Consider the following 10,678-nt stretch of genomic DNA (forward strand, 5'->3'; position numbering starts at 1 on the left):
GCAGGGAAGGGGAGCGCTCCCGCACCCGTGGGCCCGTTGCTTCCCGACCATTGCCGTGTGCCAGGAAAACCCTCCTTCCCGGGATGGAAACGGCCACAGAGCCTTTCAGCACCGCACGGCTCTGAGAGGAAACCGAAGGGTACAAGTCTGGCTTGACTATTCCTATTTTACATAGCTTAAGTTAGGGGAAATGAATATTATCTTAGTTTACTTTACCTTCCCTTTTTGGTACTTAGCGGTAGCTGGATGCCTATTGCAGACTTGAAATACGTGTAATATGGGCGTTTTTATTCTGTCTTTCGCTGTGCCAGTGTGTGGGAAATGGTGACTTAAATACCTAATCTGCTGCCTACCAGGCTGGAAGGGCTGCTCGTTTGCACGGCGTTTTTGCACGCACAGTTCCTGGTGCAAGTCCTGCTTTCCGTGGTGGCACTGGCACGTTTCAGCCAGGGGACGAGTAACAGCAGCAGTGTGACAACCCAGTGGTGGCTGAGAGGGTCAGAGCAGCTCTCAATGAGCAGACAAGAAACCCGGAATTTCCAAACACTGATCCCAGCTGATCCCTGCTCCCCACAGCAAGTCTCCTCAGTGACCCTGCATAATTTGGGCAGTGATACTTTTACCTGGTTTGGGGACGCGTTGAGGTAAATCCAGCACCGTGCAAAGGTGCTGGGGACCCACTGGATAATACGTGGAGACTCTCCTGCAGCCGTGCAAAATGCCCAGACTTAGACAGTCCTTCTTATGTGTTTTAATTTTCCAACTTCAGACAGAGGGTGTTTAACCTCTCTGCAGTGCATTAGGGGCAATAAAGCACGTCAGCATATGCTGTTCTGTGGACAGTGGGCCTGAAGTACATGATTAAAATTAGGTGTATGTTTAAGCACTTTATGTACGACAGCTGAATGGCTAAACTCTAGCCTTTCTACGTGCCTCACTTTACACAGCCAAATTTGAAAATATTGCTCTAAATATATTTCAGAGTCAGTTAAAGTCTCTTCTTTCCATATCCTCCATGACACTATTATTTTACAGGAATTTGCCTTTAAAAAAAGGCAATGAAAAATGTATTTTTGAAGTAAACACAACCTAATTTGGCAATGCTTTTGATTGGCATTTCAGCTTTTCTTTTCTTTTTTTTAAACCAGGATATTAGTAGCTCCTTTACAAGCTGCAAAAATAAACAAGAAAAAGTAAATGCAAGCCTTTGTTTGGGAAATTTTCCCTTTTTTTCTTGGGGTTTCCATCTGAATGTATTTGGCTGTCTGGGGTGAATCAAGGCTGATCCTGGTGCAAAACTATTCTCCAACAGATAGCCAAGCTGCTTGAACAAATGGTTCGTGTTAGCTAGAGAAAGACACTGAATCGAAACCATGTGCTTCTGGGTCTTGTGGTTTCAAATGGAACCACAAACACTCAGGCAAGCTGTCAGTCTCTATTCACAATTTCAACCAACCTTGCAGGAAAAAGGGGGGGAGGTCTTTGCCCACCAATCATGTTTTTAACCCTTATGTGATTAGTGGGGTGGCTTTAATGCTTTGCATTAGAGAGGCAGGCTGTTGCTTGGAAGAAGAAGTAAGGAGACTGATGGCTTGGGAAAGGAATAAAGACAAACATTTGATGCAACAGGGACTAAAAAAAAGATGTTTAGAATCCTACAGGGTAGAGCTGGAAGGGATCTCAAGAAATCATCCAATCCACCCTTCAAAGAGGCAAGATCATATAAACCTAGGCCATCCCTGGCAGGTGTCTAACCAGGTCCAAGAAAACCCTAGAGGAGCAGCCCCAAACAGCTTTTTTACAAAAGATAATTTATAAAATGCAAGGTTTTGGCACTCTCAATAAGCAGCTGTGAAAGTGCTGTTGCAGCAGAGGGTCACCTGCGAGCGTGAGTCAAGAGATGTTCAGCATCAGAGGAAGATGCTGCTCCCGCGAGTGCTCAGGAAGTAACTATGGGGGACCCGAGCTGCGTTTACTGCTCTGGACCAGAACACTGATGCAGGGGGGTTTGAAGCAAATGCCCTGATTGTCCCCACTTACTATTTGTTGGTTAGATCACAAAGCAGTGAGCTCAGGGGGTGCCGTAGTCAAAAAAAGCAGAGTACCATGGAGCACAGTACACACAATCCCAGCCTTTGAGACAGCGAAGCAGAGAGAGCCAAGGGGGTCACCTAAAAGAAGAAGATGCCTCTGTATGTTGGAGGACATTATGCAAGGCAGCTATTTGCAGGTTCCTACTGTTTTTTTTCCAGCATGTAGGTGACTTACGTGCAAGGAAAGAACTGCTTGTTCAGGAGCTGAAGCTGCTGGGGAAAACACATGGGGACAAGCTGCAGTTCTGTTCCAGGAACCACGCTGGGTAAAACCCTGCTTCAGAGAGTTCAGACACACCTGGTTGAAAGCCCAAAATGGAAATGTGCAAGGGTTGAATATTCTGTGAGGACATGTTCTATAACAGCATTGTTTAAAAAAAAATTTTTCCCTCTGTAAGGCCTTCGTAAGCCTATATCCCCCATCTCAGCACTCTTGAAATACCATAGGAATGTTTGTCTGTTAAAACTCTGTATCATTTTAGGGACTGCATAAAGGACTGAGGGCTAAAGAAGGGGAAAAAGAAGTATGGGTCAGAGTTTGTAACTTTGAATCTCAGCAGCTTACATGGTAAAACGACTTGCATGCCACTTCCTCTTCGGTGTGCGTTTCCCTAAGTACACAGTGAGATATCATGGCTGAGGTCTTTTCAGGAAGGCTATTAAACTGTTATGAAAATTAATCAGCTCATACGCAAAATCTTCTCATGCCTCCCTTTACAGTGATGATCTTTACAGCAGGAGAAAAATATCATTTCAAAATTCAGTTATTTCTTCTGCAAATAAGTCCTGGTCTTCATTGCCAATTGCAACTGTGAAAATCAAATGTGTAGCCTATAGCACATGCCAAAAATTCTGCAGTCACATCAGATGAAAATGGATCTGTTTGATAGGCTGTGAAAGCATGCACTGCCATTGGAATAGGCTTTTAAAGGAGCTCTAAAGAAACACCTCCAAATATAAGTAAAAATGCTGTTATAATCTATCTGTTGAGTCAATTCTGCCTTTGGGCTCTGTTGCTTAATTGCATTAATTGTCTGATCAAGTAGCAAGGATGTTACCAGAAAGCGTGCTCAGCTAACGTGAATACAATAAGCAAAGCAAAATTCACAGATATTGGAACATTAAATGATTTTGTATTTCCTCACATCAGACTTAGACTTAACTGATCAGAGGAAACTAATCCTAAAGACAAAGAATATGTTCAAAGGAAAATTAACTTTCAAATTGGAGTGAATATGGCAGAAAGTCTCTTGCACTACTTTCTGCAGCTCTGTGCATGCGTACTTTGGCACTCCCTCCAATATTCACCAACAGAGAGCAATACCCTGTAATGACTCACACCTGCAAGAGAAGTCCAGGGCAGAAAGTGGCATGCAGCACCTGGGAGAATACCACAGCAGACCTGGAAAATGCTCCAGCTGTCACTCAGGGGAAAATGTCATCAGCTCCCACAGCACAGGCTTGTATTTCCTAGCAGAGAGAGAATGGGGGAATTTGATGTATTTGCTGGTTGCAGCAGTAAAATGCAGAGCCAAGTTTTTAGTTGGCATTACCTGATTATAAATCATTTGGCTGAAATAAATACTGTATTTTCACCATTTTTTCTAATACTCTTTTGAGGGGAGGGAAGATTTCATGAGAAAAAAATTCGACATGTCATCAGAAAACACTGAAAAGGAATCAGTTTTCTGTTTTCAGTTTTTGAACTAAAAATTAGAAAAAAGAAACCAGTTTTTCTGTGAATTTGTGGGAATTTCCATTTGTGATGAAAAAGACATTTTTTATTTGTGATGAAGTTCCAATGCAAATTTTATCCAATTTCACTACAGTGCATCAGGCCTGATCTCAACAGCTAACGATTTACTCTAGTAATGAACTGAGGAAAGAATTTCAGTGTAAACTGATAGTTTTAAGTATTGAAAAGGGCATGGTGAAGGTGTGAGACCAGCTCCTATGTTGTAAGAAACTTTGGCAATCAAGCCTATTTCTGGTGAGCAGACTTAGGTATATTGGGCAGATGAGTATGTTTTGAAGAAACCAAAAATGCTGGCTTTTCATCCAATCTACTTACTGGATAACATCACCTTTGTTGAAGAAGTTACTCCTCCTCCTATTTTTTCACAAGGAGAAGAAGCCACTAACAACAATCTTAAGGAATTACTCCTCATTACAGTGATCTTTTATAGCACGGCTGTTACACAGTCACAGGCACTACGTGCTGGGGACAAGTCTACGGCAAGCTCCGCTCAGCACCGTCCGAGGAACTCCTGGAGATCCTGTGCCCTCCTTGTGCAGCCACCTCCTTTTAGGGATGTAAATGGGAAGATTGGCTCATGGGGGACCAAACTCCACCACTTCTGATACAATCTCAAGATTTTTTCACCAACAGCACTGGGAGAACCGCTACACCTGAGGAGCGGTCAGAAAGGAGGAGACTGGGGCCGCAGGGGAGCTGGGTTCAAGGGAACGTTGCTCACCTTCGCATAGGACACGGCACACCCCGCGAGGGTATTTAGCACCTTCCCACCACCAGCCAGCTCTGAGGGGTGTCTGGCCAGGGCTTCAACCCATGCGGTGTAGCCCGTGTTCCTCCCCTCGTTTACATTCCCTCCACTTGTAATTTGAAGAACTTCAGTGAATCCAGCTCAGCTTTGTGCAACCAGATGTAACTCTGGATTAGCACTGCTGCAGTCGAGAGCTACCCCAGACTGACACTGCTATAAACGAGAGCTATAACTCTTCAAAAAACAACCTTTTCCAACATTGCATGAAGGTTACATGATCCCCTGCTTAATATGCACATGAACTAGGATGCCACAAACTTCCCTGGGGTTTTCTGAGGGCTGAAGTAAAACTTAATTATACCAATTGGTTAGACAGACTGTTAAAACTTTTGTTTCACGTACACTTTCTATTCCCTCTTCTCCATCTTTTCCCATTTGCCAAAACCTCCTGAAGAGAAAATAGAGATTATTTTACTTTTTACCTTAAAGGGCTCCTTGTGTGCATTTGCCTTATTAAATAACTGCCAGAATATCTAATATTCCATGGACAGCACTGATGAAAATGAAGCATAACATTGGTCAAATGAGCAAGTTTCATGTTCGGCATTGTCCCTAACTTGGCCTGCAGCCAATGAAAATTTTATATCATGCATCTGGTGGCTACAGATGAGTCTTTGCATTTAAAAGGCCCTTAGAAAACATAGGCTTTTCTCTTTTTGTCATTGCCATTTTGAACATAATCATAACCATTCATTTATGCCTCACTTAGTTTTTTGTCAGCCAAATTTCGGTTGTCTTTCATCTGTCCCTGCATAGGACTGAGTATTCTTTTGCTCCTAGATGCTGTTATTTTTGCCAGTCTTGCAAAGAGAAACTAGCACATGTTGGGTAGAGCAGAGCTAAATTCAGCAACAGATATTATTACTGATCACAACTGCCTCCAAACCTTTACCAGAGCAGTAACGGTAGAGAGAAATGTAGTTGCTACTATCTACAATAAGTCTAACTCTAAGAAGGAAACTTCAGTGTCTTCAAAGCAGCCAGTCGAATATCCAGAATGCCTCTGTGCATCTGGCTGAAATGCACTGTGCAAATTGATGCATCATTAAGTTTTCCTTTAATGATTTAAAGGGGAAAAGACCTTTTGCTGGATTTCCATAGAAGGTCAGTTTTCCCTTTTCTGGCACATCTGCAAGGTCCTTAATAGCAGATGGAAGGAAACGGTGCTACCTTTCTGCACACACTTTTCTGTAGTTAGACCACTAATGTGAGGACTGTCATATTTTTATGTTTTACCTATAAGAAACTGGACACCAGGCATTGATGTTACCTAGTGATGGCAGCTCTGCTCCTTTCCGGTGGGTTTGCCAGTTGTTAACTAGGAGGTTCCATTCTCCGAGACTTCAGACCGGGATTTCTTCCTCTATGGTGAAACATCGCCTACCTGAGGCACCAGGATCTTGTTCAGCATTTCAGTCCAGAAACAGCAAACTCAATCTAGCTGTGGCAAGCGGTGGGAGAACCGGCATGCCAAAGGCAGGCTGGGAATCCAAACCACGATCTGCTGGAAATCAGGCCGGCTCCTGGAGAAGCCAAGAATTTCCACCCTGTTTTTTCTGAAAAGATTTCACTTGTCTGTGCATATGGACAGGCTTGGATATGCAGCTCCAGTGCTAGCAGCCTCACTGCAAATCACGTTAAACTTCAGGCCACATATGGATCATGATTTTTAAACAGTTTTTCCCTAGTCCTTCACTGTCTTAGTTATGTCATCAGCTGTTCAGAGTACAGCCAAGTGCCGGGTTGCTGTCTTTTGGTCAGTACAGGGAGCTGGATCTTTCAGGCTTTAAAGAATCCTTCCTGGGAATCAGGTTCGTAATTCTGTTCAGAGATGGGGATAGCAAAAAGCTGGTAGAAACTAGAACAATGATAATTTTATACTAGGTGAGAAGCCATCTCCAAATGTTTTCATCAGTCCTCTAGAATCCACAATGATTTCTTTTACTGACGTTTGTCTTTGCCTCATTCAGCTGCTCTTACACAAACCTTGTATCTGAGGCAAGAGAAACATCTCTCCATTTTCCCTTTCCTTTTTCACTTCAGTTTATAAATGAATCCATACCACTTTGCAGAACTTATCATACTCCCAGCCACCTAGGAGATAAGAAATTTAAAACAAGTATCTAACTTTGTAGAGCAGTGGCAAAATCAATGACTCATTCAGATGCAAATGACCTATTAAAAGAAAATTGGATGCACAACTGGGAATAATCCATCTGTATTCATTCGTCAACATTGCATGTTAATGCTTATTTCAGCACACTAAATGGGGCTGGAGAATCATACTTAAATTAATATACCAGAGTAACAGTGGCTGTCAAATAAAGTAAACAGGATTGAGGATCTGATCCAGACATTTCAGAAAACTGTTCAACCCTAAATTAATGCAGAATGTATTTTGCGATGCTTAGCTGAAATTTGGTAGTCATCTTAAAAGTCTTACTCATGTAGAACAATAGAAATTAGTAACTATTTAATCATCATATAATGATTGTGAACCTTTTTCCTTTAAAAATAATTGATATAACATTTCTATCAGAGTGGAAACAGAGTTAAATAGGATATCTTGGATTTTAAACAAGTGAGCAGAGATGGGAAAATGTGCTTTAATAAATTTTGATCTTGCATGAAATGTACGTGTTAAAAAAATTTACTTAGAGAACCAAACTGTTTCAGAAAGATTGGAAATGTGAATGTGACACATTTTACTGCGCGCTGAGTAATTTCCCATGGAAAAAAATGAGGGTTTGTTTAATTTAAAAATAATGTATTTTGTTTTCCTTGATTGCCAGAAAGAAATTAGGCTATTGGACTGTTACAGAAGCCCGTTGCCTAACTGAAGACAACAAAGGGGATTTTAAAAAACGCATGGGGGTTTTATTTCTCGAATTTGGCTCCCAGGTGGCAAATATGGAAGAATCTGGTGCGTTTCAGGCTGTGACAATGGGAGCAAATACGCTGCTGGAATCAAGAAATCTGCTTCGAATATCTCTTCCCTCAAGGGCCAGGCACGGGGATTCCCCATGCATTTCTTCAGAGAATACGGTCCTTCTCAGTAACTTCATTAAGGGCAGCATGAAATTGAAAACCAGCCCCAGGACAGAAAAATACCTTGCTATTATCTCGGTTTCAAGTGGACAGAGGTCACGTCGCGCGCAGACAAAGCCAGTTCCCCCCCAGCACCGCAGGGCTCGGGCCAGTCGCACGGCCGGGGCTGGACGGCTCGTGCCCGAGCTGGAGGAGCCTGTCCCAGCGCCCGAGGTGAGGGGCACGAAATCGCTGCTCCGCGGAGAGGCTTGCGCCCTAACGAGAACCTGGCGTGTCTCATCTCAGACCGGTTTGCACGGCGGCTCATCCAGTACGTCGCACTTGGAAAAGCGAGCAAACAAAACCTGAGACAAAAATGAGCTGAAAAAGATTCTGAGCTGGGAGCTGACTATTTCAGGAATAAAAGCATTTTAGTAAAGACTAAGGTAGACAGAAAAGTAAAAACGTCATTTTTCATTGTCCAGGGAAAGCCTACCTCTTTCCTCCCGATGCTAATATTGCTCAGCAATCGTTGCAAAGAATTAGTGAGGGGCCTGACCCAAAATTCAAGCCCTCTGAGCACTCAGAGAGCAAAGAGAAATTAGGATTCAAAATCATGTTGATTTTTAATCTCAGAAATAGTCTCTTTTCCTATAGGACATGCACCAAAACCAGGCAGCAAAGTACAATGCAAGAGTCTATTACCAGCCCCACTTAGAATGAATTATTTTCTCTCTTTCTGTCACCTCCTGTCTCTTGACTAACGGGTGTATTTTGATTAGAAATATTTGGGACTGACATCTGCTTTATATATATATATGTGTGTATATCTGTGTGTGTGTGTGTGTGAATATATATATATATATATATATATCTGTGTGCATATATGTACATACTTACAAGCAGTACCAGCAATCCTCCAATTTTGATTAAGCTTGTGAATGCAATCATGTTCTATGAAAAGCTAAATCCTGAGTCTAGGTAATCTCCAAACTCTGAACCTAAGTTCTCTCCAAGATGAACATGCAGATGACAAAAACAGTAAATATCAGAACAGCTCTACAGCTTTGGAGATTAACTTTCCATGCGGTGTGCGGGGGATCTCAGAATTTAAAACAGTGGTACTGCCTTGTATGTTATATCCTCCCAGATGGTGACAGGAGAATTAACCCCTTTAATCTGGATGAGAATGGAAGATCCAGAACAAGAATGAGTCTAGGTGGATTTTAGGAGTCAAAAATGAAACTGACTGTGCAGTATGGAAAAGTGACATTTATATACTCTACACAGAGATTTTTTTTCCACTATGGAACTGTTTAAGTTTACTTTTTTTTTTTTTTTTTAACTGCAGCCATGGGAAGCATTTTAGGACATTTTGTACACCTGCTAGCTCCATTTCATTTGTTTAAACACATTTTATAACTGCAGTTTATATATTTTTCCAAGAAAATAAAAATGCTAAAAATATAATGTGGTGTTTGGGAGAATGTAGGTGGGGGATTGCAAGGAACAAGAGGGCCTCATCTTGGCATATGTTCCACTTTATGCCAACTACAGCACATTCATCATTAACATGCTGGATGGGGATTACCTCCGTCCACTCACTCTCGCTCACACACACGTTTCTCCTTTGCACCAAAGAGCAAAACCGTATACAGGACACAATAGGCCTATTGGGCATGGGTGCTGCTTTACTGCTAATTACAGTGTTTGCTTCGCCAAGGTGTTACTGCTATTAGCCTTGAAGCAATTTTCTGCTCCATTGGTAGGATATGCCTCAGCCCTTTTGGTGCAGTCATTGTTTTGGAGCATAGCCAGCAAGAAAGGATTTCTGTACATTAAATATTGCAGTATTCACCCCATGGAAAAGCCTTTACAGGGAGATCCAATCCTGAGCTCAGAGATTATCTTAAAATTGTCTTATAATGAAGGGCCTGTGGTATTCTTCTCCTTTAAAAGTTTTCATTTGCATTAGACTTACTGCGACTCTGTCAGCTTCTGTGTCTGAGGTAGCGTTTCGTTGTTCAGCTACAACACAGTATAGTACTTATTGTTGTTGCTCATGACAAGCAAGCTAGCAAGGAGAGGTTTTAACCCTGGACCTTCCCCTCATCTTGATAAACAAAGAGTTTGGAGGGGTATTTTTCAGAAATGTTGGCAACTGCTGGCAGTTAATGTGATATGTTGATTCAAAGCCTTTTGTCTGATTATAGAAATACAAAAGAGCAAAGGAGCTTTGGGTCCTGTATCCAGTCCCCTGTTGTCACAGTGAGCACATTATCTTCCATAAATCTCATTTCAACAGTGCAATGCCTATGACTCTGGTTCCAGAATTATCATCTTCATTTTATAAAGTGGAGAACAGTGAGTGTAGTCACTGAAGTGCCTTATTTAAGGCCATGCAATGAACTATTTTAGGTCTTGGGAGAGAGGGAAACCCCCCCACTAAGAACACTGGCTACTAGTCTCAGCAGCACCCATGCTAGACTGGCAATAGATAATGAACCCGTTTCTGTTATAAGCTCTAGCAGAGGTAACTATTGGACTGCCTTGGAGTTTTATGGACCATTGTGGACCTCACCTATCTTTCAGTATGGAAAAGCTTCCTGACCACTGCCTCTGTGACTTAAACAGTTACGTCATCTCACCACAGAACATGTTCCCTGGCACAAAGGGATCTTTTTCCTTCTGAGGGAGTTGGTGTTCTTCAACTCAAACTCTTGACTAAACTAGCCAGCATGATTCAGAACTGCCAAGCGACACATTAGCATAATGCAGAAAGAGAGGGAGTCTCCATTCCCAGCTAACACTGATTTAGCTTGGCGTTAAGTATGCCCTCCCTTAAGCTCCCTTCCCCCAGTACAAGAAACTCATGACCTTTGATTTTCTATGCAGTTTTCACCCTCCAGAATCCATGTTGTCTTCTCATACTGACCTGCCTCTTCCCCATGAATGATCAGAGAGGTCTGTCACCTCCTAACCAAGTCACATCTC

This window comes from Dromaius novaehollandiae, chromosome 18 (genome assembly GCF_036370855.1).
Source record: "Dromaius novaehollandiae isolate bDroNov1 chromosome 18, bDroNov1.hap1, whole genome shotgun sequence".
NCBI lineage: Eukaryota > Metazoa > Chordata > Aves > Casuariiformes > Dromaiidae > Dromaius > Dromaius novaehollandiae.